The sequence below is a fragment of the Poecilia reticulata genome, chromosome 9 (genome assembly GCF_904066995.2).
Source record: "Poecilia reticulata chromosome 9, P_reticulata-male-v2, whole genome shotgun sequence".
NCBI lineage: Eukaryota > Metazoa > Chordata > Actinopteri > Cyprinodontiformes > Poeciliidae > Poecilia > Poecilia reticulata.
The window spans coordinates 21,023,639-21,048,179 of NC_088838.1; the positions used below are offsets into that span (position 1 = coordinate 21,023,639).

At 37.8% G+C, this 24,541-nt stretch overlaps 2 long non-coding RNA genes across 2 annotated transcripts; one reads left to right on the forward strand and one right to left on the reverse strand.

Moving 5' to 3' along the window:
* Positions 1-6,484: 6,484 nt before the first annotated feature.
* LOC145552817 (uncharacterized) lies at positions 6,485-9,271 on the forward strand. The gene is made up of 2 exons (XR_014088938.1): positions 6,485-7,490; positions 8,533-9,271. It is a non-coding gene; the product is annotated as an uncharacterized LOC145552817 (long non-coding RNA).
* Positions 9,272-9,412: 141 nt separating this feature from the next.
* On the reverse strand, positions 9,413-11,558 carry LOC145552816 (uncharacterized). The gene is made up of 2 exons (XR_014088937.1): positions 10,331-11,558; positions 9,413-9,642 (listed from the first exon to the last, which is right to left on the reverse strand). It is a non-coding gene; the product is annotated as an uncharacterized LOC145552816 (long non-coding RNA).
* Between the last annotated feature and the right edge of the window lie 12,983 nt (positions 11,559-24,541).

Below are 24,541 nucleotides of genomic sequence, written 5' to 3' on the forward strand. Positions count from 1 at the left end.
TAATTTGTATTTCTGTTTTTGTTTTCAGTGATTTTAGTGTAAACTGAGGAAAAGCGATTAACCCAAAATGTCAGCTGTTAAAACAATATTACAATTGGGCTCAAAACAGCAGTCAACATAAACATATTATTTTTCTTTATTATTGGGACAGAACTAAAACAGAAGAAAAAACAAACAAATGGTAAACAACAAATGACCCCTCCCCTTACGATCAAGTGGTACGACCCACTCAGGAGCTTCTGCAAACTGAAGCAGCTGGGACTCTTTTCTTTGTGGCAGCAGCAGCAGCTCCAGCAGCTCCAGCAGCAGCTCCAAGGTAACTGGTAGCTCTAAACAAAAAGAAATCAATCTGTTGCATATTACCTGCCAAGCAAAGCGTACCAGACATTTCAAATAGTTAGCTAATGTGTGCACTCTAAGTAGTTTACTAAGGAAAGAGTCAGGCTAATGAGAATGAATATTTTAGTTTAGTTGAATATCTGAACTGTCTGTCTTTTGAATTAATTTTAAGAATGGAAATTGAACAGTAAATAAGTGTGTCTGAGAGGGAACAGCACGGATTATGACACCAGCTGAACGGTTTTGGGTCGTTCCACTATAATCTGTGTACAATTCATGACGAGTGTAGAACGGCCAAATGGGAAATTTGATCAGAAATTTCCACTTTTTAAGTGACCAATACATTTGTGTTTTGTTAGAAATATATGTTAACATAATAGTTGTTGAAAACGTGTGGTATGGGTGTTGAGGACATTCAAGGGCGTTTTGATGACACTGAAGGACGTTTCCAACCATCACTCTGTGCAGAAGATATAGACTTGCATTTTTAAGCATGATGAAGTTTAAATCTTGCATGTGTTGGACTGGTGCTTAGGCTATTTTAAAGATTGGCTAGCTAAAAACTTTGTCCAACATAAAAATGTATAAAAAACTGAGGACCTTATATGTGGCCCTGTCAGATTTCAGCCTGAGGAACTGGAGTCTTGCTCTCTTTGCCACATTTGCTAAATATTCTGTTCAAAGTTCTGGTGTAAGTGGGGGTGCGCTGTGGTGGTGCATGGGTTAAGCACAACCCACATACGGAGGCCTTAGTCCTCGACGTGGCTGTCACAGGTTCAATTCCCAGCCAGGCGACCCCTGCCGCATGTCCTCCCCCCCCCTCATTACCCCCCCTCCTGCCAATCAACCATCAAATAAAGGCCACTGTAGCCAATAAAACCTTTAAAAAAAGTTCTGGTGTAAGTTTTGTCTCTGCTTTTTGGATGCGTGAGACATATTGCTGAGTTTAATGCTATTGCATCACACTTTATCAGTCTTTTCACATGCAGAAAAAGAATAAAATTTACCTTTATGACCCAACTTCAAGAAAGTGGTGAGATTTTAGTGATTGTTAGAGAAATGCTGAGCAGTCTAATGATGATGTGAGAAACCCATAACGGCTTGAGTTTATGCAACAATTAACCTCTATAAGAAGATGTGTCTGTGTGCTGTTTATTGAGCAGGTACATGTAGTTTTTATTGTAAGATTGTGTGTCTGTGTGCATAATGTGGTTCCTGGCTGCAGCAGCTGTCAGGGGACCACCTTAACAACAGCAGGCTCATTTGCTGCATGATTATCGACGGGGCCCCCTACATTTACAGTCCAACCATATGACTTTGATGCAGACACACAGTGTTTCTTGTTTATTATAATTATACCAGGCTGGTGTCCTACCATATGGCTTCCACTCGCTCATAATTTCAGATCTGTGCAGAAAGTGTGTATATTGACAAAGTGATGCAGTGTGAGGGGCTAGTAGGTAAACGAACTAATGTCCTCTTAACTCCAAGATTCTCTCAGCTGTTTGGAGATGATATGAAATTTTGAGGAAAATGGTAACATACGTTACCAGTATTGTTTTGGGGGATAGTTGGAGAGCTATCCGATGTCTTCATTAGCTGAATGAATGTGAATAATAAAACAATTGTCCAAATACACACACATTCACTGCAGCATGAATGGAAACCTGTGTGTACCAGCAATTTGTTCTAGGATTAATGGATTGGAAAATTATTTTAGGTTTGCTGCAAAGTCAGTGCAACTCTGCTGTACTAACATGCTCAATTATTTGCCAGACATTATTGAAATGTGGCTGCTTAAGTAAGTAATTGGTCAACCCAAGAAAGCCACGCAGTTTGTAAATGTCTTTTTTTTTTCTTCTTAATGAAAAAGATTTGAACTCTGGATTTGAAACATCTTCAAATATGACCTTAAATCATTTTAATCTGGTGTGCTGATTTCAGCCAATCATTTTAAACATGATTGGCTGAAAATCATATTTAGCTGGAGTCTTGCTCTCTTTGCCATGTTTGCTAAATATGTGGCAAAGATCTTTGACAGCTATTTCACAGCTGTCAAAGAAAGGGAAACAAAACAGCCTCCAGAATTTAAAGCCCTACCGAAGGATGGGGAAATGAGACTGATCCGTTCAGACCTCGAGTCCTGCACCGGCACTAAACATACACTCCCCAACATGCACATCAATATGGACCCAACTTAAGAAGAGAAACCCTGCAGGCTCTGGAGCCTCTGCTTTGATCTCCATCCATAGATGTATGTGGCCATGCAGTCACATGTCCTTTTGATACATCGTGGATAAAGATAACTCTGAAATGTCTGTTTTTATTTTATTTATGTGACTTGATGGTGTAATCAAATTTCTCAAGCCTTCCCATTAAATATATGTACATGTTCTCAGCAAGAAATCGTCATCGTAACTGTTTTAGGTGGAATTTGATCAATTTTAACTATATTGATATTGTCACTGATGTGGATATTTGTGTAGATTAGTCTATTGCCAAATTTGGAAAACTTTGAAATTAACTTGGAAGCTATGAATTTAAATTCAAGTTAAGACAAAACATAATTCACCTAAGCATAATGCAGCTTAAAAAGATTTTATCTGCTGAAACATCAAGTCAAATAATAAAAAATAAAAAAACTTATCAAATACAATTTTATTTAGACTCGGGGCTAAATTCACTATTAAACTGTACATGTTGCAAAGTGTGTTTTGGCGTAAACTGTCATGTTTCTGGGTAAGTTTTGACTCTCAGGGAGAATTACATGAATATTTAATGAGTATTTACAAACATTGTGGATACAATAGCAGCGGTAGTGTCTAGGAAAAAGAGGAGATGCAAGAACAGCGAAAAATGTATGAAGATGAATAAAAGAAACACTTAGAAAGGAAATTGTGCTCATGGTTCCAGGATTGGAGGCTGACGTTGAGGAGGGTTGGTGATCTAGAAAATGGATGGAGTTTGGCGAGTACCTTAGTTCCAGGAGAGATCCTTTGTTTGCTTTCGAAGAATGGATGGTGAGACCTTCATGGCATTGAACGGAGGCTGCTGAAGAGCGGGCAGGCACATGACAACTGGAGACAATGGAACAGTTGTGGAGGAAGTTGAACAAGCGAACATCAGAGGACGTCTGACTCAGAGGGGTCTGGTGAATAGTTTCAGAGCTCGGTGAGAGAATAAAGCAGAAACTTCAACCTGGAGGAAATAGAGAGCATCAGGAGTAAGTTGAAGTCGGGTAAGCTGGACTATATGAGCAACTTTTTCAAAAAGTAATGTTACATATACCCCTTTGTTTAAATTGTCATGTGGTGCAGGCAACTGCAACTTTTTAAAACGATGTTTCAGGCTGATTTGCTTTAAATTTAGACAAATTACAACTTTAGTTTTAAATTATCTAAAGGGCAAGTCAGTCATTCAGCTTCTATGAATAACCTTCATATATTTTCAATTAAAAGATGGTTTCTGTACACTTCCAACATATTTAGCATTGATATATAACCTCCTTATGAGTACATATGATCTATATTTAGTGTCTCGTGTTAAAATCCAACTCTGCTGTTGCTGTGTAACAGAAGCAAATGATTCCTGAACAAAATTCAGTGAATTATTGATGGAGGTTCTTGGCTTGTTGCTCATAAAAGTATTGTACTTTTTTTGTCATTTAATTATCTCTATTATAGTATTTAATCTGCAGAAGAGCTACCATCTCTCCTTTTTACAGTAAAAATAGAAACGTCAGATGCTTATTCTTTGTGCCTCTATTTTGTTTTTACACCAGAAGATCGAAAAATGGGATGGGTAGAATAAGCACAAAATGTTGTTGGTTAATAATTTTAAGTAAGATGACAAATTATCAAAGGATAATGAAAAGGTACACACTTGTCTGAGTTTAACGTCCACTGTGCTAAATTTGGAGCAAATTTAAATTTGAAGCAAGACTGAGTCACTCTAAAGAGCCACAATCTAACTAAACACCTTTCCATTTTATGATCCTTTTGTGCTTAAGAAAAAAACATTTAAAAAATCATGCAATGCAAGTAGTTTTCCCCCCCACATGCGAGCACACACTGATGCACTACATAAAACATGTACCACATACGCTGTCATATTTCAAGAATATATGAAGCCAAATGTTTGCAAGGGAAGGTGGTGATTTTTTTTTTATTTTACTCTTTTAAAACAGATTTATTTTGAGCACGACTGCAGTTGTGAAGCCTGATTGCTGGCTAAGCGCAGTGCAGTCATTTAGTGTGTGATTGTCCCTCTTGTCTTGATGCTGGATTTCAAAAATAATCCAAAGTGAAAATGTTCACAAGGTCTCAATTTTGCTCCCGCGTGTGTCTGCATGCCGCTTCTCGTCATCAGAGTCCTCGTGAAGAGTGAACTGGAGACGCTCTCCGTGTTTGGAGGATTCAGAGAGGAGTCCCTACAAGAGAGCTGTGTGATGGTTAACAGGAATGGGACGGTACGGTTCGACCTTTTCACTGAACTGTAGTGTTATGTTTAAATCATCAGTTTTTCGGCTCTAGCGCCTTTCATTGAGAGGTAAATGGACAGGAAGGATGTAGGGGAGAGCAGAGGACGACGTGCAGCAAATGGCCTGACACCAGGAATTGAACCCTAGACATGTTGAGGGCTGCATGTAGTCGCACTGTTTCATCCGGAGGATACGCAGATTTGAAAGGATGTGTTTTGAGGCGGGATTTTAAACAGAGGAAGTGAGTCAATGGTCCAGATATCAGGTGGCACCTGATGTAAGAGCTAGAAAAAGAGAAGGCTCTGGCCCCCATGGTGCTGAGGAGGATGGAGGAGACGGAGAGGTGAATGGAGGCAGAGGACCTGAGGGAACAGGAGGGCTTGTGAAAGCGGAGAAGCTGGGACAGGTAATGTGGGGCGAGGCGGTGGATGGCCTTGAAAGCGATGAGGGGCAGTTTAAATCGGATCCCGGAGTTGATGGGGAGCCAGCGTAGCAGCTGTAAAAATGGGAGAGATGCGATGGAAGAAAGAGCTTTGTGTGTGATGATACAGGAGGAAGAGTTTGTAACCATTCGAAGTTGACAGACGGCCTTCTGAGGGAGACATCTTGGCTATTTTTATTTCTCCTCTCAGAGTCGCCTCTTATCCAAAGTGTGTCAGCCTCTTGCAAGTTCAAAGAAAATGAGGCATTTGGTCTGTTCCTCAAGTCAAGCAAAAAATCCTGGAAAAGGACATCAGGTTTGATGAACTGATCCCTGTTCACTTAAAACAGAGCCTTTAAACTTTGTTCCTATAGAAACTGCTCTTCTACAAGCGGCAATAAAAACGAATGAATGACTTTTATCTTAATGAACTATTTTATGCAAAGAGAAATCAAAGCAGTTGAGATTGTTGGTGAGAAATGTTTAAAATGACAATATTTTAACCATGAGTCATGCTTTTGTAATTGGATGCAGTGTTGATGCATCTTTTACTTTGTTTCATCTTTGTAAGTACCAGTGTTGGATGCCCAACTCTGAGAGGTATTACAAACTCCTGCATACTCATCAACTCACCTGGCTCATATTTCTAATTACAATTATTATAAATCTTTAGTTTACACAAATATGTTGGTGACAGCAGCTTTATATCATTTTCAGTAGTAAAATCTTTCTCCACTGTGTTAAGGAGACTTCCCAACCTCAAAGACTTGGAGCTCATCACTGAAGTCAAACCTTTAAAATACCAGTGGACAGCAAGAAGATGGTCAGTATGATATGTGTTTAAGTTTAGGCTGAATTAAAAGCTCTTATAAAATTTGTTTTATTCATTTTAATTGAGTAGATTTGTCATAGTAACTGTACTCTTTATATATGGAGAGCCATTTCAGCCAAAATTAAATAAATAAATAAATGGGTGAAATAAATAAAAAATGAGTAAAATAAATCAAAAAATGAAGAAAATGAGTGAAATAAATAAATAATTTGTTAAATAAATAATTTAGCTTTTTCATTAACCCATTTTTTCATTTATTTATTTTTCATATTATCAATTTCTCAATTTCCTTTTTTCATTAATCTATTTTTCATTTACCCACTTTTCATTAATCTATTTTTCATTTAACCATTTTTTAATTTAGCTTTTTCATTAACCCCATTTTCATTTCTTTATTTTTCATATTATCAATTTCCCAATTTCTCTTTTTCATGAATCTATTTATTTATCCCTTTATCCATTTACCCATTTTTCATTAATTTATTTTTCAATTAACCTCTTTTCAATTTCCCTTTTTTACTAACCCAATTTTTTCATTTATTTATTTTTCAGATTATCAATTTCTCTATTTCTCTTTTTCATTAATCTATTTTTCATTAATCTATTTTTCATTTGTCCATTTTTCATTTATCCCTTTATCTATTTACCCATTTTTCATTAATCTATTTTTTAATTTAAACATTTTTTTGATTTCCTTTTTCCTTTAACCCGATTTTCTATTTCCCAGTTTCATTAATCAATTTATCATATATCCCTTTTTTATTTACCCAATTTTCTTTTATCTATTTTTCATTCAACATTTGTTTGAAAAATCTTTACTTTTCCCATTTTCCAATTCCCCTTATTTATTTAGTATTTCCTTATTTTCTTATTTATCACATTCTATTTCCCCGCAAAACTTAGGAAAAAAATAAATGCAAATGAGGAGAGGCACGTCATCAGGCTACAACTTCCCCAATTGGTTGGTTAGCGTCACACCCATACTTTGCTTCAAGAAAGATGGCGACCTACTAACGGGTTATCAATAAGCTGAAGCTCATTAACTTCATTAGAAAATAGTGTTATTACTCCTGACTTTAGTTCTCGTGTGGCCGCTCAGACAGAACGTGTTTCAGTTGGCGGCTCTCATGGACTCAGAGCTTCACCGTTGGGAGTTTTTATAGTTTGAACGAAGCGGCCGCTGAAGTTGGCTTACGATTGAAGGTTCGGGACACCTTCGTAGCTACCAGCTGTGATCCAACTATAAGGAGCAACTTTACTGTACATCGTAAGTGAACTGCAATATCCAGAGGCAGCTACGGAGCATCGGGCTGAAAGAATGAGAGTGGAGAGCCTTGGAGATCTGCATCGGAGGCCATCTTTCAGACATGCACCGCTGCTGTCCGTCCAGGATCCTTCGGTTGCCCAGACGTTACACGGTAAGCTACTAACGCTGATGTTTGTTTTCCAACTACAGTCATATTTAATCAATAGGGCTCAATTACGATCGTGGGAGGGTTTGAGTTGATCTCGGCAATAGGTGACAAACTGAACGCCTCCAGGATGTTGAGACCAGCACGTCCTCTGATCCAATACATCTTATTAAGGATAAAATCAACAAAACGTGTTCAAATTAATGCCCCAACAGGTTGATTAAAGACAGTAAAAAGGTAGGAGTGGTTTCGAGTCGATCGCCTTGTTTTACCTTTGTAAACAGACAACCTGAATACAGTGACCTTTAGTGAGGGTACAGAATGGAGAATGGATAAAAGCTGAACTCCTGCTACAATCTTTGCCTCTCTTGGTTACATCCCTGAGGTGTGCCAAGTGTGGCCCACATGCATATAAAGTAAATATGACTATTAATTTAAGTATTTCTTTGTATGTATAACTTGCCCACCTTAGTTTCCCTGTTTTTGGTCAACGTGTGCCTCAACATGTGGTTACTGTTCCTTAGAGGTGGACAGAGAACCCACAATTTATCCTCCAGGAATAACAGTAGCACTTCAACATGTTTTTACTCAAAGTAAATCGTAGCTGAATAAGAAATTAAACAAGAGTAAAGAAGCATTTGGTAAAAAGTTGATCAGTACTGAGTAACTGATCAAGTTATTATTTCATATCTAAAAAAAATTACACAATTAGAAGGCCCAAAATATTAAGTTCAGTGGAAATGTTGGTATTTTAAAGACAAAATGAAAAATTAGTTTAAATAATAGTGATGACTCATAATAAAATGACTTGAGTAAAAGTAAAAAGTTCAGCATAGTAAGAGTATTCCTAAAAGTTCATTTGAGTTTCAAAAAGTTACTCAACTATATTTAAGTAAATGTAATTAGTCACTCCTAAACTCTGCCGTTCTGAGGGAATAGGAGAAGGAACTGTTAAGGAAATAAATTAATCTTATTTTGATACTAAACATTGTTTCAATTAACAAATGAATCATAACACCCAGAACATATTCTGTTATGTTTATTCAAGGGTGAAGGAACAGAATGACTGGAGGTTCTGGCTGAGAGGGACCAGGGCTGACAGTGAGGAGAACCGTCTGCACTGTGAGCAGCACCAGAACTCCTGATGGGTCTCCTTCAGGAAGAACCAGAGAGACGGCCGACCTCCACAGAGAAGAGTTCACCCAAACATCAGAGGAAATATTAATGCTGGTGCTCAAACAGAGCAGCCTCTTTTCTTAAACCCAACACACACAGGGTGTTGTGGCCCTGATTAAAAACCTGCTAACTTCAATTTAACTGAAACACAGAACATCCAGAAATGTGATGAACTTCAGCTATAGAGTGGAAATGACACAGTGAGATGAAAACATTTGTCTATATCACTCTGTTATACAGGACATTAACATTTTAAAGTGTTTGTTCCAGAGCACCTGATACAAACGATAGCATTAGCTCATCCATCAGACATTTACTGAGGCCTGAAACATGCAGGGCAGACGACCTGAGGACTGACTGGTTAAACTATTTCACTGACACTTCAGACTGCAGATTTCCAATTGAAGGCGTCCGTAAATGAACACAATCATTATTCAATAAACCAAGCTGTGTAAAATAACTGCTAGGGTTGCTATTAAGAACCCAATATGTCATGTTTGTTCATTTCTACGTTGTCGTACATACAAGGTCCTCCACTCACTGTTTAGCTTCATGTTGAAGAATCTTCAGTGTAATGAAACCAAAAAATAAAACGGGTCCAAAACTTTCAATCTGTATTCCATTTTTGTAGCTTTGTTCTATTAAGATTGTTTCGTTTACTTTAAGCCACAAACAATCATTTTATTGTCTCTGGGACGTGAAAACATGAGATTTGATTAAATTAGAACTTCACATATTAGAAGGAACACAGATTTCATAATAATCAAACAGTTTGTTTATTCAAAACGGTAAAATACAAACGGTTAATGCATATCAATGGTATAAGAACAGACACATTTTTTTAAATGAATGTGTCACCAGTGCATTTGGCCGACTGTTCCTGCTCCAGAAAGGTGAAGGTCTCTGGTCATCCTGAAGCTGTGAGCCCACTGGGAGTCTGAAGGGAAACACTGAGACCAGAGGCCTGCAGGATGGTCTGCATCTGAAAACATACATGATGGAAACATTAATAAATGTGCTGCGCCAAAAAGCTGTACTTTTGACCTGGTGGCGATGGTACCAGTTATGGTAGATCTGAACTTTGGTTTGATGACCTAAATATGAGAAGCTTCAGACTGACAGGAGTTAGGTTGAAGCCACATCTTGTGAAGTTGGGATATTTTTCCTCCAACAGGATCCAGAGGAATAGCAACAAACCAGAAGTTGGACTAGAATTTATTTCAATGTCATTTGTGAATGTCAGCTTCTCATTTTCAACAGTGCATATGCATGTGGGCCACACTTGGCACACCTCAGGGATGTAACCAAGAGAGGCAAAGATTGTAGCAGGAGTTCAGCTTTTATCCATTCTCCATTCTGTACCCTCACTAAAGGTCACTGTATTCAGGTTGTCTGTTTACAAAGGTAAAACAAGGCGATCGACTCGAAACCACTCCTACCTTTTTACTGTCTTTAATCAACCTGTTGGGGCATTAATTTGAACACGTTTTGTTGATTTTATCCTTAATAAGATGTATTGGATCAGAGGACGTGCTGGTCTCAACATCCTGGAGGCGTTCAGTTTGTCACCTATTGCCGAGATCAACTCAAACCCTCCCACGATCGTAATTGAGCCCTATTGATTAAATATGACTGTAGTTGGAAAACAAACATCAGCGTTAGTAGCTTACCGTGTAACGTCTGGGCAACCGGAGGATCCTGGACGGACAGCAGCGGTGCATGTCTGAAAGATGGCCTCCGATGCAGATCTCCAAGGCTCTCCACTCTCATTCTTTCAGCCCGATGCTCCGTAGCTGCCTCTGGATATTGCAGTTCACTTACGATGTACAGTAAAGTTGCTCCTTATAGTTGGATCACAGCTGGTAGCTACGAAGGTGTCCCGAACCTTCAATCGTAAGCCAACTTCAGCGGCCGCTTCGTTCAAACTATAAAAACTCCCAACGGTGAAGCTCTGAGTCCATGAGAGCCGCCAACTGAAACACGTTCTGTCTGAGCGGCCACACGAGAACTAAAGTCAGGAGTAATAACACTATTTTCTAATGAAGTTAATGAGCTTCAGCTTATTGATAACCCGTTAGTAGGTCGCCATCTTTCTTGAAGCAAAGTATGGGTGTGACGCTAACCAACCAATTGGGGAAGTTGTAGCCTGATGACGTGCCTCTTCTCATTTGCATTTATTTTTTCCTAAGTTTTGCGGGGAAATAGAATGTGATAAATAAGAAAATAAGGAAATACTAAATAAATAAGGGGAATTGGAAAATGGGAAAAGTAAAGATTTTACAAACAAATGTTGAATGAAAAATAGATAAAAGAAAATTGGGTAAATAAAAAAGGGATATATGATAAATTGATTAATGAAACTGGGAAATAGAAAATCGGGTTAAAGGAAAAAGGAAATCAAAAAATGTTTAAATTAAAAAATAGATTAATGAAAAATGGGTAAATAGATAAAGGGATAAATGAAAAATGGACAAATGAAAAATAGATTAATGAAAAAGAGAAATAGAGAAATTGATAATCTGAAAAATAAATAAATGAAAAAATTGGGTTAGTAAAAAAGGGAAATTGAAAAGAGGTTAATTGAAAAATAAATTAATGAAAAATGGGTAAATGGATAAAGGGATAAATAAAAAATAGATTCATGAAAAAGAGAAATTGGGAAATTGATAATATGAAAAATAAAGAAATGAAAAATGGGGTTAATGAAAAAGCTAAATTAAAAAATGGTTAAATGAAAAATAGATTAATGAAAAGTGGGTAAATGAAAAATAGATTAATGAAAAAAGGGAAATTGAGAAATTGATAATATGAAAAATAAATAAATGAAAAAATGGGTTAATGAAAAAGCTAAATTATTTATTTAACAAATTATTTATTTATTTCACTCATTTTCTTCATTTTTTGATTTATTTTACTCATTTATTTCACCCATTTATTTATTTATTTAATTTTGGCTGAAATGGCTCTCCATATTGATATACCTTTGCTGGTTTAAGTTAAAATGCAGATATTGTTGTTGTATTTTTTTAAAGCTCAACTGCAAAGTCTCAAGGGCTGAATTTGAATAATATTAGATTGGGCTAATAGAGATTTTGCTGCCACACCTTACTCTATAATAATCAAACAGATTTTATCAGAGCCTTAAAGGAAAAAGAAGTTAACATGGGTTTATATGCTGAGGGCTAAATTACAGCACAAGGCAGGTGTGATGATTGGTGAATGAGTAGTACTCATGACACGGGGCTGTACAAATAACCAGAGGACAGGCTAATAAAGCACTTTGCATGAAATTGCAAACAAGGACCAAAAATCATGACTAAAATAAGAAAATCGGCCTCCATCCCAACTCTAAACATCAAAAACCTGCTTTTCACCTTGGATACCAGGAAAGCAAACACATTTTCTGCTGATCTCAATAATTTGGCTTCATTTTCAAATATCCAATCCCAGATACAAACGGGGAACGTGCAGCCAAACTCATTCGCCGCATTCGTAGCGAGCCTCGCCTCATAAACGCACGGAGTAGATCAGACATTTTTCAGTGCAGGTTCACCTTATTTCCTCCCAGTCTTTCACAGGCTATTTTGCTGTAGTACTGAGAGTCTGAAGCATGTGTTTGGAGAATATTTATTTTGACCTGTTTCATGGCTCCCTCGATGCATTGCAGCTGTGAGCAGTCATGTGTCTCATTGATAATGGGGAGGAAAAAGGGGGGAGGCGCTGAGAGTGAGGGAGAGATGGAATTGTGGCGGCAGAGTGCGAGAGGGTGAGTCATGCCTCTATTTGATAATGATGACCCATTGGTTCAGAAGTGTGCGCCACAATCTTAGTGGCGAGGGGAAAACCATTTGATATGCTCAGGACATCCTTTTGGTTCCCGTGCGCTTCAATTAAGTTCCTGCTGTTTGTGGCTTTTAAGCGTGCGGCTCCACTAATCTGGTGCGTGTCTGTAGGTGACTGGAGTAGTGCTTTTGTGTCTCAGCGTGTGCGAGTGTCTGTGCTGGTCATTGTGAGCACATTTCTTTGCATATTGCAAGCCCTGCCTGCTGGTGATGTGTCCAAAGAGTGAGATCCGTGATGAAGGAATGAATTTTATTTTGCTTTTGGACATTTTATTTCTGTAAATGTTGAATTATAATTCTAACTTCATACTTGATTACCAAAAAATGAATTTGTTTGCACATTTCACAAAAATTATAACTGAGAAGTGGAGAAAATGGAACGCACCATTTTGATTTCTTCCTTTTCTTAGAATGACTCTTAAGCCCGTAGGAAGAGCTACCAAAAAGTTTAGAACAAAGCACGCTCGTCTGCAGGAAAAGCCCAAATCATGAGAATTCGCTGCAAGTTATGGAAAATGTCTACAGATTGTTAAATGTTGTTTGGCAAGGAGAAAGGTTGAAACATTCAGTTCTGACTGCATTTACAGAGAGAAATACCAGAAGAGTTGAGGTAATAATTGCAACAAAAGTTGGTTTAACAAGGCAATAAATCCAGGGATGCTGAGGACAAATGCATGAAAAGCTTTTGGAACATGCTTTCCCCTTTCAGCAAAACTTTATCTGCCATTTGAGTTAAAATAAAATTCAATGAATTTAGTGATTGTAACATAAAAATGAAAGTTAGAGGTTAGAACACTTTTGAAAGGCGTGTGTCAGCCCTCATGTCATTCTCAACAATAAAACTTTTATCAGGAGTGTGAATATCTTGCAATTTGGTTTCATTTTATTTTCGCAAAGTCCAAAATAATTGTTTAAATTATTTATTACATTGAACTTAAAGCATTATCAACTGTATAAAGAAAATAAAGGTAAATATTTAAAAAGCAAATTCATAATTTTGACTAAAAACAGTGATGGATCTGTTAACGCTGGAGTGATAATCATCCTGTGTTAAATTTACTCAAATCTGCTTGGTGCTTCAGTTTTACAAAAGTTTTACAAATTTTCTATAGGAAGAGATTTGCTTCGGGAAAGGAGGTTTTCCTGTATTCACCAGTGGATTCTTATTTTTATTACGTTCCATCGTGGCCTCGGGGAGGAAGTTCAAAGAGCACATGTCCTGGGTGAGATGGGTCGAGGATGATCATGCCTCCATGCTGCTTCGCCCTGATGGAGTGCTGCTGATCAAAGAGGAACTGTTTGCAGCTAATGATCCTTTCAGCGGAGCGAAGGATGGGTTGCACCCCCTGCTTGTCCTGTTGCACTGTATTAGACAGTGATGGAGAATGTGATGACAGCTCTGCACATCCTGATCAACGGCTCCTTTGGGAAGTTGAGATTTTTTGGGGGGTATTTTAGAAAGGAGGTGGGGTCTACCTGATGGCATGGGGAAAAGATTAGACAGAAATGACTGTAGAAAAGGTTTGATCCACTTTGAGTTTAAATTTGGATGTGCTTGGGTAAAACCTATGAAGGTCGACATTTTTAAAAGTATTACAGTAAACATTTACCGAGAATTGGTTGCTTTTATTTGCAACATTCCAGTGCTTTGTAACAACCGGATGATTGTGGCGATGGTGGTCGGAGTTTGTCCCTTCGTTGTTGGCAGTTCGATCTCTGCTCCGTCTGTCTTTGTCTCGTCTCTTGGGGCAAAAGCTTACCTTTCCCTTCTGGTGGTGGCCAGGTGGCGCTGGTACATGGCAACCTTGCCTCTGTCAGACTCTCCCCCAGGGCAGCTGTGGCTACAGTCGAGTAGCTAAGCAATATCGGTGTGTGAGTGAATGGCTGAATGTAGTGCAAAGTGCTTTGGGGTCCTCTGGAGTTGATAAAGCGCTATGCAAGTACACACCATCCAGGCCAACCATCTCTGCTGTGGCAATAAATAATTTGATGTTGACTGTGAAGCCATATGCATAATGCAAGAGTTACTGTGTAGCAGATTTTTCTCCCTGAAGCCTCTGCGGTGGTTGATAAACTATGCTAATCTGTATTAATGTACTTAAATGATCAATACCATTGCTCTAATAGCTTATCAAAATTCTGTCTGTTGGATAAATTGCTTCCAAGTGAGAGTCAGTAGATTTTCTCAGATAAAGTTTGTTTACAATCAAAGTAGGTAATCATACTTGTATTGATTCTCGGGTCCATTTCCTAATGATTTTATCAATCAAGTAATAATAAAAAAAATCAAGGAAAAACAAATATGCTCAAATTAATTCTACACACTATTCCAGCTAAGAGAGAGAGGTTTATGGAAAGGAAAATGGATTCTCACTGTATTGTCTATGTGGGTTAATGATTCATCTTTGATCAAAAGTTTACAAGTCTCTCTAGAGATCAAAGGAAAACGCCTACAATTGAGTTCTAAGACTCTCAGTTTGAGGATGGCGCTTTGGGACAGGAGAAAGGAGAAATATGAGGGTTTTTTTAAAGGCTCCTTTGGCAGGTTTATCAGGCCCTTAGTACTGTCTTAAAGGAACGCGGAGAGGAACTCCTCCGTGGTTCAAAATCAGGCTCTTGTTTCAGCCACAGAACAGTCTTTAACTTCCATTAACTTGGCTCTCACAGTCAAGTTTCTCCTCTCAGCTGACAGAAATATCCCAACACAGCAGCTGCTCTTTTGGGTTGGAAGGTTATTCAACCTGTAAAAATGTTGGCTTTGCTTCCAGTTCATTGAATATCCTGGTTGTAGCTCGCTATCTCTCACTGACTCTCATGAGAGACAGAGACTCGCTGTCTCTCATGAGATACTGTCTCTCACTATTTGTGAGCTATTTGCGCAAACAAATCTCAAGTTAAACAGGTGTGACTCTGATTTAAGTTGGTAACTTCTCATTGGTTCTTTAGTGATGTTCCTTTCTGTGAGACGTGTCGGACGTCCGTGGCTCCTCAAAGTCAGAGCATCGGGAAGAGGAGTGTAACAATGGCCTCATCAGAAGACGTATAAGAACTAAATGTTGGTTTCCAGCAAGGGTATATTAAATGTGTAAAAAGTGACAATGCATATATTCAACTATTTTTTTCTCCAAAATCACTAATACAATATTTTAACTGGCTTTTGATTGACGCTCTTGCAACAAATCACCTGGGACCCTCCGTCCTCAACAGAAAAGTTTCATTTTCCCATAAGAGTTCAAGGTTTGAATGTGTCCAATTACATAAAGATTAAAAATAACTGCTTTAAATACTTGTGTAAAACTTAAAAAAAAAAAGAATTTGGGTAATATACTTCCATAAAGGCATTTTCTATTTTAAAGCAAAACGCAAAGTATTTATTAGTTATCAATCTATAAAGTAAACATTCTGAAGGTTTAATGTTCATTTTAGTGCATCAGAGAGTCAACAACATGCCTGTTGTGATTCTCCTGGTTTTCCATTCCTCTACAACTACTTAATTGTCATGAAAATATGCATTGGTCTTTGTTTTGCCTGAATACAACTGGATCTCTTCTCTTTTCCTTGATGCAATGTTAATGAAACTGAACCAAGGAAAGAAAGTTGCTTTCTGAGCAATCATGTTACTTTACAAAGACTTTTATTTCATGCAAAAGTCTCTGCTTTTTTTCATGCAAAAGTCTCTTCTCTGCCATGAAATAACTTTGTCTTGCATTTATGAAATTATGAAGATGGTCCATTCACTATTCTGTCATAAAGGTTCCTCTCCCTATGCTGTAACTCAGATCACAGAATTAGTCCTGAGTGTCCTTCTCATCACATGTTTATTATGGCTGTGCAGTTTTGGTTATCAATAATGTTGCTTGTGTCCAATTATTTCTCTCTGTCCTCTGAATCTTCTGATAACTTGCTCTGCAAATAATGTGAAATGAGCCCAAGTAATTGTCCTGGATCACATGAAATTATTGTACAATGTGTGTTTGTGCGTCAGGTTTTTGGCAAATTTGCAGAATCTCTGCCCATCCCAAATTCCCTAGAGTTCTTCTTACTGCAGATCATGGTACTGACCTGTTGCCAGTTGGTCTAATCATTTGCAACATGCTCCTCCAGCTGTTCTTTCATCTTCTGTCAACTCTGTCTCTTGAGTATCTTTGGAAGTCACTGATGCTTCTTGTGTCAAGACAAGTTGCTATTTTTCATCAAATGGTGGACGCTTTTATTTTCTCTTGTGGTTGGAATTTCTGTATTCACTTTTATAGAGCCAACTGTTTTAGATTTATGGTTGTAAAGTCGTTTTAATCAGAAACTGATTTGTATATTGGGGCCAATTTTGAGCACAGCGGCTTCCACTTGTGAAAGCATTGAACTGAAACTCATGTCAAACAGAATAGCATGTCAATTTGTCCATTTGACAGAAATTAAGTAGACTACAAGTCCAACTTCTTAGCCGAAAAGTAGACAGAGCTGTGTCCAGATTGATTAAAAACATGCACCTTAACTTAGAAGCCTATAAAGTTAAAAACATACTTCTTAAACATATTACTTTGTTCAAATTTGAACAATGTCTATGCATAATTAAAGAGAAACCACAGCAGAAAGAAAAAAAAAAAGAAACTGTCAAGCAAAGAATAAAAGATAACATTTTTGTTCTCATTTTTTCACAAATCTTTTAGTATGCCATCCTTCAGTGGAAGTAAGCTTTCACACTCTGTCTCTCTTATACTGCAAGTAAAAAGAATTTAGCGGCACAACGTAGAAATGACCTTCAAGCAACATGCTTTTTTAAATCCAGTCACACTAAGCACTGGTTTTATATCACCAGACATGGATGTGAGATGTTTTCATTGTTTAGTTTTTCTGTTGTGTTCTTTAAGTGGTCATTTGTTTGCATAGTTTGCAGTTTAAAGACCCTGCAATATAAAGTCATTATTTTCCCATTATCTAGGGCCTGGAATGAGGAGCAAATTAAATTGAACCATTTTAATCTTGAATAATTTAACATGTTTGATAAACATTATTGACTAATGGATAGGTAAAAGTAAGAAAACAAAATGCTACATATAGTCCCATGAATTTTTATCTTCTGATTTTTAAAGTCTTCCCACTTACGAAGAAAGGGGTGGACTGCAATTTTAAACGACGGTATGCCTCAACTGTGAGACAGAATCTTAAAGAAATTTTAAAAAATTTCATTGTAGGATTTTTGAATATTTCCACCTACCAACGAACAAGAATACACAGCCAGCTCAGCTAAGAAGTTACCCTGTTTCAAGAATTTCAAAGTACTGGTGTGAGCGAGCCAGTCTCCATACATGAACCCATTAGAAAACTTTAGGAGAGCTGAAACTCGTTCAGAGCCTGAGATCTGGAGAAGATCTGCAAGGAGCAGTGGGGCAAAATCCCCACAAATAATGCAAATATTGGTTGACTTGGCTGCACAGGACATGTCTGTTTATAAGAAAGTCTCAATTGACTTTTGAAGATAAATAATTTTGTAGAGGGGATATCACAAAATGTTAGAAAGTTCTACTGGTATTATTACTTTTATAAGGCAGTGTGAAGTTAAAAAGAAAATATTGGTCAATAAAAGTTTCTTGTGACCAAGTATTTTCTGAACAGAATCCTTTTTTTAGCTTCTCCATTTTAAATTTTGCCACTCAGCATTCACTGTGACAGTCTCAGGGTAGCAGCTCACAGAAAAAGAGAGAGATTTTTTTATTTTTTAAAACCTCATTTATTCACACAGTAGTGATCCAGAAAATATTCAATACAATTTTAGATCAACACATCCATAAATGAAAGTTCAGAATGATATATATTGAATAAAACACCTTCATAGTCCCAAATATTCTGAAAAATATTTAGTTCGTCCATTTTAGATAATATTTGAATTCTAACATAACTCTTGCTCTAACCATACCCTTAAAGAGCTTTACACAATCAGTATTCTGTCCATTATTGACTTTGAATTTTCTACTCAAATAAATTGCAAGCTTTGCTTGACCAAGAAAAAAATTTAACAATCGTCCAATTTTCTTCTTTCCTTTGCCATATAGAAAACCAAAAATAAAGGACTGTTCTGTAAAATTTTCTCCAAGTAATTTCCAAATATCTCTTAGTAAAGTAAATAAATCCATTATTCTGAAACACTGTACAAAACAATGAAAGATTGTTTCTCTTAATAAACAAAAGGGACATTTGTCTGAAACACCAGGATTAATAATGGAAACAAAAGCATTAACTGCAATGACACCATGCAAGATTCTCCATTGTAAGTCACCAACATTTTTAGTCAATGGTGGTTTATAAAGTAACCCCCATGCAGGTTTCACCTCAAGACCAACTTTAAAAAATCCCTCCAAGGAGTATCTTTTTATCTTTTAGCTTTACTTTGTTCAAAGCTTTAACACATTTCATATATATTACCTTTCCACTCACAGAATCAAAGAGTTTCCATTCATTTTTTTCTTTCTCTAAAAAATGTCCAGGACATTCCAAGTCTTTCAGTTGTGCTTTAAAACACAGCTTAAAGAAAGGATCTTCTTCGTCCGGTGTTAGACGTCCATCGAACCATCCCTTTATGAGTCTTTTGTCTTCTTCTGACAACATTCGCCTAAACATTGTCAGCATCATTCCTACAGTTCTTACAGAGTGCATCTCCAATCTTCGAGCCAACGAAACAACATCATCCATTTCAGTTCCAACAAGTTCGAGCAGATGTTTCAATGTGACCACCCCTTTTCTCATCAACAGTTCAGAGATCATGGCCATGTTGTCCCAAGCTGAACCCAAACGAGATCCCTTGAGGACAGGTTCCAATAATAACCAGTTTAAAGATGTGGATGCTCCAACTCTCTTCATTTCCATGAGGGTCCAAGATTTTAGCACACTGACATAAAAAGATGATAAGCACTTTAAACTATATTTTGAAAAATCAACAATAAACAAAGTTTTACCAAAACCTAAATTACCAACTTTTGAAAAAATCCATTCTGTAACTTGTTTCCACAAAACATTTTGTTCACCATACAAAAAACTCTGTACAAACTGTAGTCTGAAGGCTGCCTTCCTACTTTCTAAATGAATCAAACCTTGCCCTCCTTCTTCCTTTGGTAAAAACAAAACACTCTGAGGGACCCAATGTAGTCTGTCCCAAAAGAAATTTAAAATGATAGTCTGTAGTTTTATCAAAAAACCTGGTGGAGGTTCCAAAACAGATAAACGATGCCACAAAGTCGAAGCAGCCAGATTATTAATAATTAGTGTACGGCCCCTGTAAGACAATCGTGGCAAAAGCCAGTGCCATTTCTTTAACCTACCTTCCATCAGTTCAATAAAGCCTTCCCAATTTTTCATTACCTCTATTTGATTCCCCAGGTAAACACCCAAATATTTAAAACCATTTTTCAGCCACCTTAATTCGCCAGGTAATTTAGGTTCTTGTGTTGTCCACTTACCAACTAACAAAGCTTTGCTTTTGCTCCAATTAACTTTGGATGAAGAAATGTTGGCAAAACACTCAATAATTTTAGTTAAAGTAAAAACATCTGACTCTTCTATGATTACCACAATAATATCGTCTGCATATGCAGAAAGTTGAAAAGGTAGAGAAACTTCATTTATCTTTACCCCCTGCAACCTTTTCCTGATTTGACACAACAAAGGTTCAATACTCAACGAATACAACATTCCTGACATTGCACAACCTTGGCGAATACCTCGCTTTACGTTAAAAGGTGCACTTAAACCACCATTGACTTTCAGTACACTTTCAATGTCACAATAGAGGGTTTTAATCATGGCAATGAAACTAAGGGAGAAACCAAAAGCTCTCAAACTATTCCATAAATATTGGTGCTCCACTCGATCAAATGCCTTTTCTTGGTCAATAGAAATCAGACCAAGGTTTAAACCCAATAAATTAGAGACGTCCAAATAGTCTCGAATTAATGTTATATTATCTCTAATTGATCTGCCAGGGATGCAGTAGGACTGATCGACATGTATAACTTTATCGATCACTTTTCTTAGTCTGGACGCCAACACTTTTGAGAAGATCTTGTAATCAGTACACAATAGACTGATAGGTCTCCAGTTCCTTATTTCATACAGATCACCCTTCTTAGGGAGAAGAGTGAGCACAGCTCTGCGACAGCTAAGGGGTAACATTCCCCTTGCCACACTGTTATTGAGGACTTCCAACAGATCTTCAGCCAGCACAGGCCAACACCATTTATAAAACTCTACAGGCAAACCGTCTATTCCTGGAGCTTTTCCATTCTCCATGCTCTGCAGCGCCTCCTGCAGTTCTTCCAACGTCAGAGCATGCTCCAAGATGACATTGTCTTGGTCTGACACCTTTGGCAAATCATTGAGAAACTCTTTTGTCATCTCAGAATCTTCTGTAAGCTCACTGGCATATAATGTTGAAAAAAGTCCACAGCTCTTTTCCGCAGTTCGGTGGGCTCTGTTAATTCTTTTCCATCTTCAGAGCGAATGCAATGAATGAGACGATTTTGTCCATTTTTCTTCTCCAAACTGAAGAAAAATTTAGAGGGAGCATCCATTTCAGAGATACTTTTAAAACGTGAACGTACCAGAGCTCCCTGCGCTCTGAGCCCAAGCAGATCAGACAAAACAGATTTTTTCCTTTTGAGAGCCTGAAAATGGCCTCGATTTTCTGTGGACTCACAAAAACCCTGAAGATCCACAATTTCAGTCTCTAATTCCTCAATAGATTTTACCAATTCTCTTGTAACATTGAAAGTGTATTGATTACAAAACTGCTGAATTTTAATTTTACCAATATCCCACCACTGCTGTACAGACGTAAATTGACATTTCATAAGTCTCCACTGCTTCCAAAAAATAAAAAACCTTTTTTAAAACAACCATCATTTAACAAAACAGTATTGAAATGCCAATATGCACTTTTAGGTTTTAAGTTATTAATAAACACATTCCCTATAATCATAGAATGATCAGAAAAACCCACTGGACATAAAACACATGATTTAAATATTTGCAATTGGTGCCCAAACAATAGAACCTGTCTAATCTTGCCAAAGTAATATAGTTCTCTTTACAGTGAGCCCAGGAATACTGCCTTATCTTTCCATTTTTAGATCGCCACACGTCAGCTAAATCATATGTTTCAATAATGCGTTTCAATTTCTTCCTTGACTGCATATGTGGCTCCAAATGATTCCTATCTATGTCATCTATTGTACAATTAAAATCACCTCCCAAAATTAGATAATCTGTTGACACACATTTTAATAGTGTGTCTGCCAACTTTTCTAAAAAACACAACGTTCACTTGGAGTTGCGGGAGCATATACATTCAGTAAAATAAATGTTATCTTTTCATACTTAACAGTAACTTTTAACAATCTTCCAGTTACAACATCTTCAGTTTCAATAGAAAATGGAAGAAAGTTTCTTGAGAAAAGAATAGCTACTCCAGCACTTAGTGAAGTTTTATGACTCAAAACAAGATTTCCATCCCATTCTTTCTTCCAATCAACCTCATTTTCTACATCACTATGAGTTTCTTGAGCAAAAGCTATATCAATGCATTTAGATTTTAAAAGTTCAAAATACACAGCTCTTTTTCTCACATCCCTTGCACCATTAAGGTTTAAAGATGAGATTTTAAATCTACTCATAACACAAAAAAGGATCCAAAGGAAGAAAAAAGAAATACTAACTTTCATGAAACTCCCTACATTGAGCTCTAACTTTTTGCACCAGTTTTCGAAGTCTATAAACTTCAGTGTCTATTAACCCATCAGAAGTCCTTTGTCTCATTAACCATTTAGCTGAGTCAACAAACAGTTTTTTGTTTGGAAAAAAATCCTCTATAACAACATCCCATTTTCCTTTTGTCACTTCCAAAAACCTTCTAATCTGCTCTAGACTGTATCCATTAGTACTCTGGCCATCAGGAATAGAGGAATCAGATTCTCTATTGCTATCAGAATCAGATAAAACCTCCGAATCACTTTCTTTCCCACTCTTTTCTTTCAACTGAGTTTTCTTAGGTTTTACCCCTTTAGCTTGTCTAGATTTTCTTTTAGTGTTTGGTATTTTAAAAACACTTTCCTCGTCCCTGATCAAATTCCCTCCACTATGAACTAAGTCATCAACATCCATTTCTTCCTGCAGTCCTTCTTGTGTAGTCATTTGACTCCCTATACTCTCTTCAGGGGAAGTAATGACATCTTCAATGTCACGTTCTGAAACATTCGACTGTTTTTGGTCTCTTGTTGAAACTTCCTCCCCAGGGTTAGATTCTTGAGCTCCTTCCCCAGCATCAGCCACCGGTTCTCCTTCCCCAGCGGCAGCCGCAGAAGTTCCCTCCCCAGCTGTGCCCACTGTTGCTCCATTCATAATGTCTGCTGATGTCCCTGGCTCTGGATTTTCATTAACCGGAACAGTCCCTTTTTGAACCTTTTCAGGGCAATTACGAACCGAATGTCCCTCCTGGTTACACCCAAAACACTTCATTGTTTCAGTTGTTGCAAAGATAGTGTAATCAAAGCCGTCAACTTTAAATTTCATCACTATGCTCAGTTCCTCAATATCATTTTTTAGAATCATAAACACTTGTCTTCTAAATGAAACAACGTGTTTCAGCTTTGCTGATTTGCATCCCGACGGGAGCATTTTCATTGCCGACACGATCTGACCGTGACGTGACAATTCTTTCAACAACACTTCATCACTGATGAAAGGTGGCAAATTAGACAGGATGATCTTCTTAGCAGGGTTCATTAAAGGGAAAACAGTAGTTTGCGTATTTCTCAAAACAATTCCCCTCTCGACTACGCTGTTCACCTTATCGATCGAGTCCAAAAAAATAACCACTGCATTATTCATCCTGGACGCTGCCTTCACACTTTCACACCCAACAACTTCCCCAACAGCTAAACCACACTCCTCAACCGAAAAATCCACGCCAACTGGTATTTTAATACCATGCCGACGTGAAAGGCTCCTAAAGCCTGCAGCGCCGTAACTTTTCCCGGCCATGGCACCAAGCTAAAAGCTTGGCGCGGCCGCAAAAGAGGAAAAAAAAGACACTATTGAGACACTAGTGAAGACAGATCGTGTTAAAGTGCGAAATAAGTGAATCACCACTGTAAGAGGTAAATATCAAACCTTTAGAAAACCTCACACTCGTTCTCCTTCCACTCCACACATGCAGCAGACGCTCACACATGCGCACTCGAGAGAGAGAGAGAGAGAGAGCTCTGAATTGTTAATGCTTTAACACAGTTGTTGAAAGTGCCATACCTTCCTCCGTCATGATCTGCCACATAATATGTAACCATCCAGGTGGCCCCTATATCAGCAGCTGGAAATCTAGTCAGTGAGTGCCATTGAGTCCTCAATGACTTCTACGTATTTCAATGCGTCTCTTCAACTGAGGTTCAATAGAACCGACAAGCCGACTTCATTTTTCCTCACCGACTCCACCACCTCCCTCCACTCCGCCTTTCCTTTATCTATACCTTTCAGGGTCAGGCGGCTAGACGGACAATTAGACGGCCCTTCTCGAGGACACAGACGGTTCACATTTGTGTGGGTGTAAATGCGCCACTGTCTGTGTGATGAGGCAATGGAAGGACACCATAACTTTTAGACTTTTCTAATCTTGCAATCAACACGATCTGCTGCACATCTGCACGATAATTCACACACTACCTTTTGTAGGAAACAATAAAGGGGTGGTGACGGGGGAGATGGAAATCGCTGATGGCGAGGATATTAATATGCTGGATTCACTACTGATGCTGTTATTTTATGTAAACATGCACACATTGAAGTGGGAGCACCGATATTTTCTCATTTCCAGTGCCCCCCCCCTCCCCCCCCCCCCTCACCCCCTCCTCTCTAATCTCATCTCTAAGTGAGTAGAAATAATAATGACATTGGCAGCAATAAGCAAAGTAAATTCAGAAAAATGATCACCTCTGTCTGTATTTCTGAAACAATTCAGCCAAACAAACGAGTGAGGAGCAATATTAGAGCTTGTGTGAG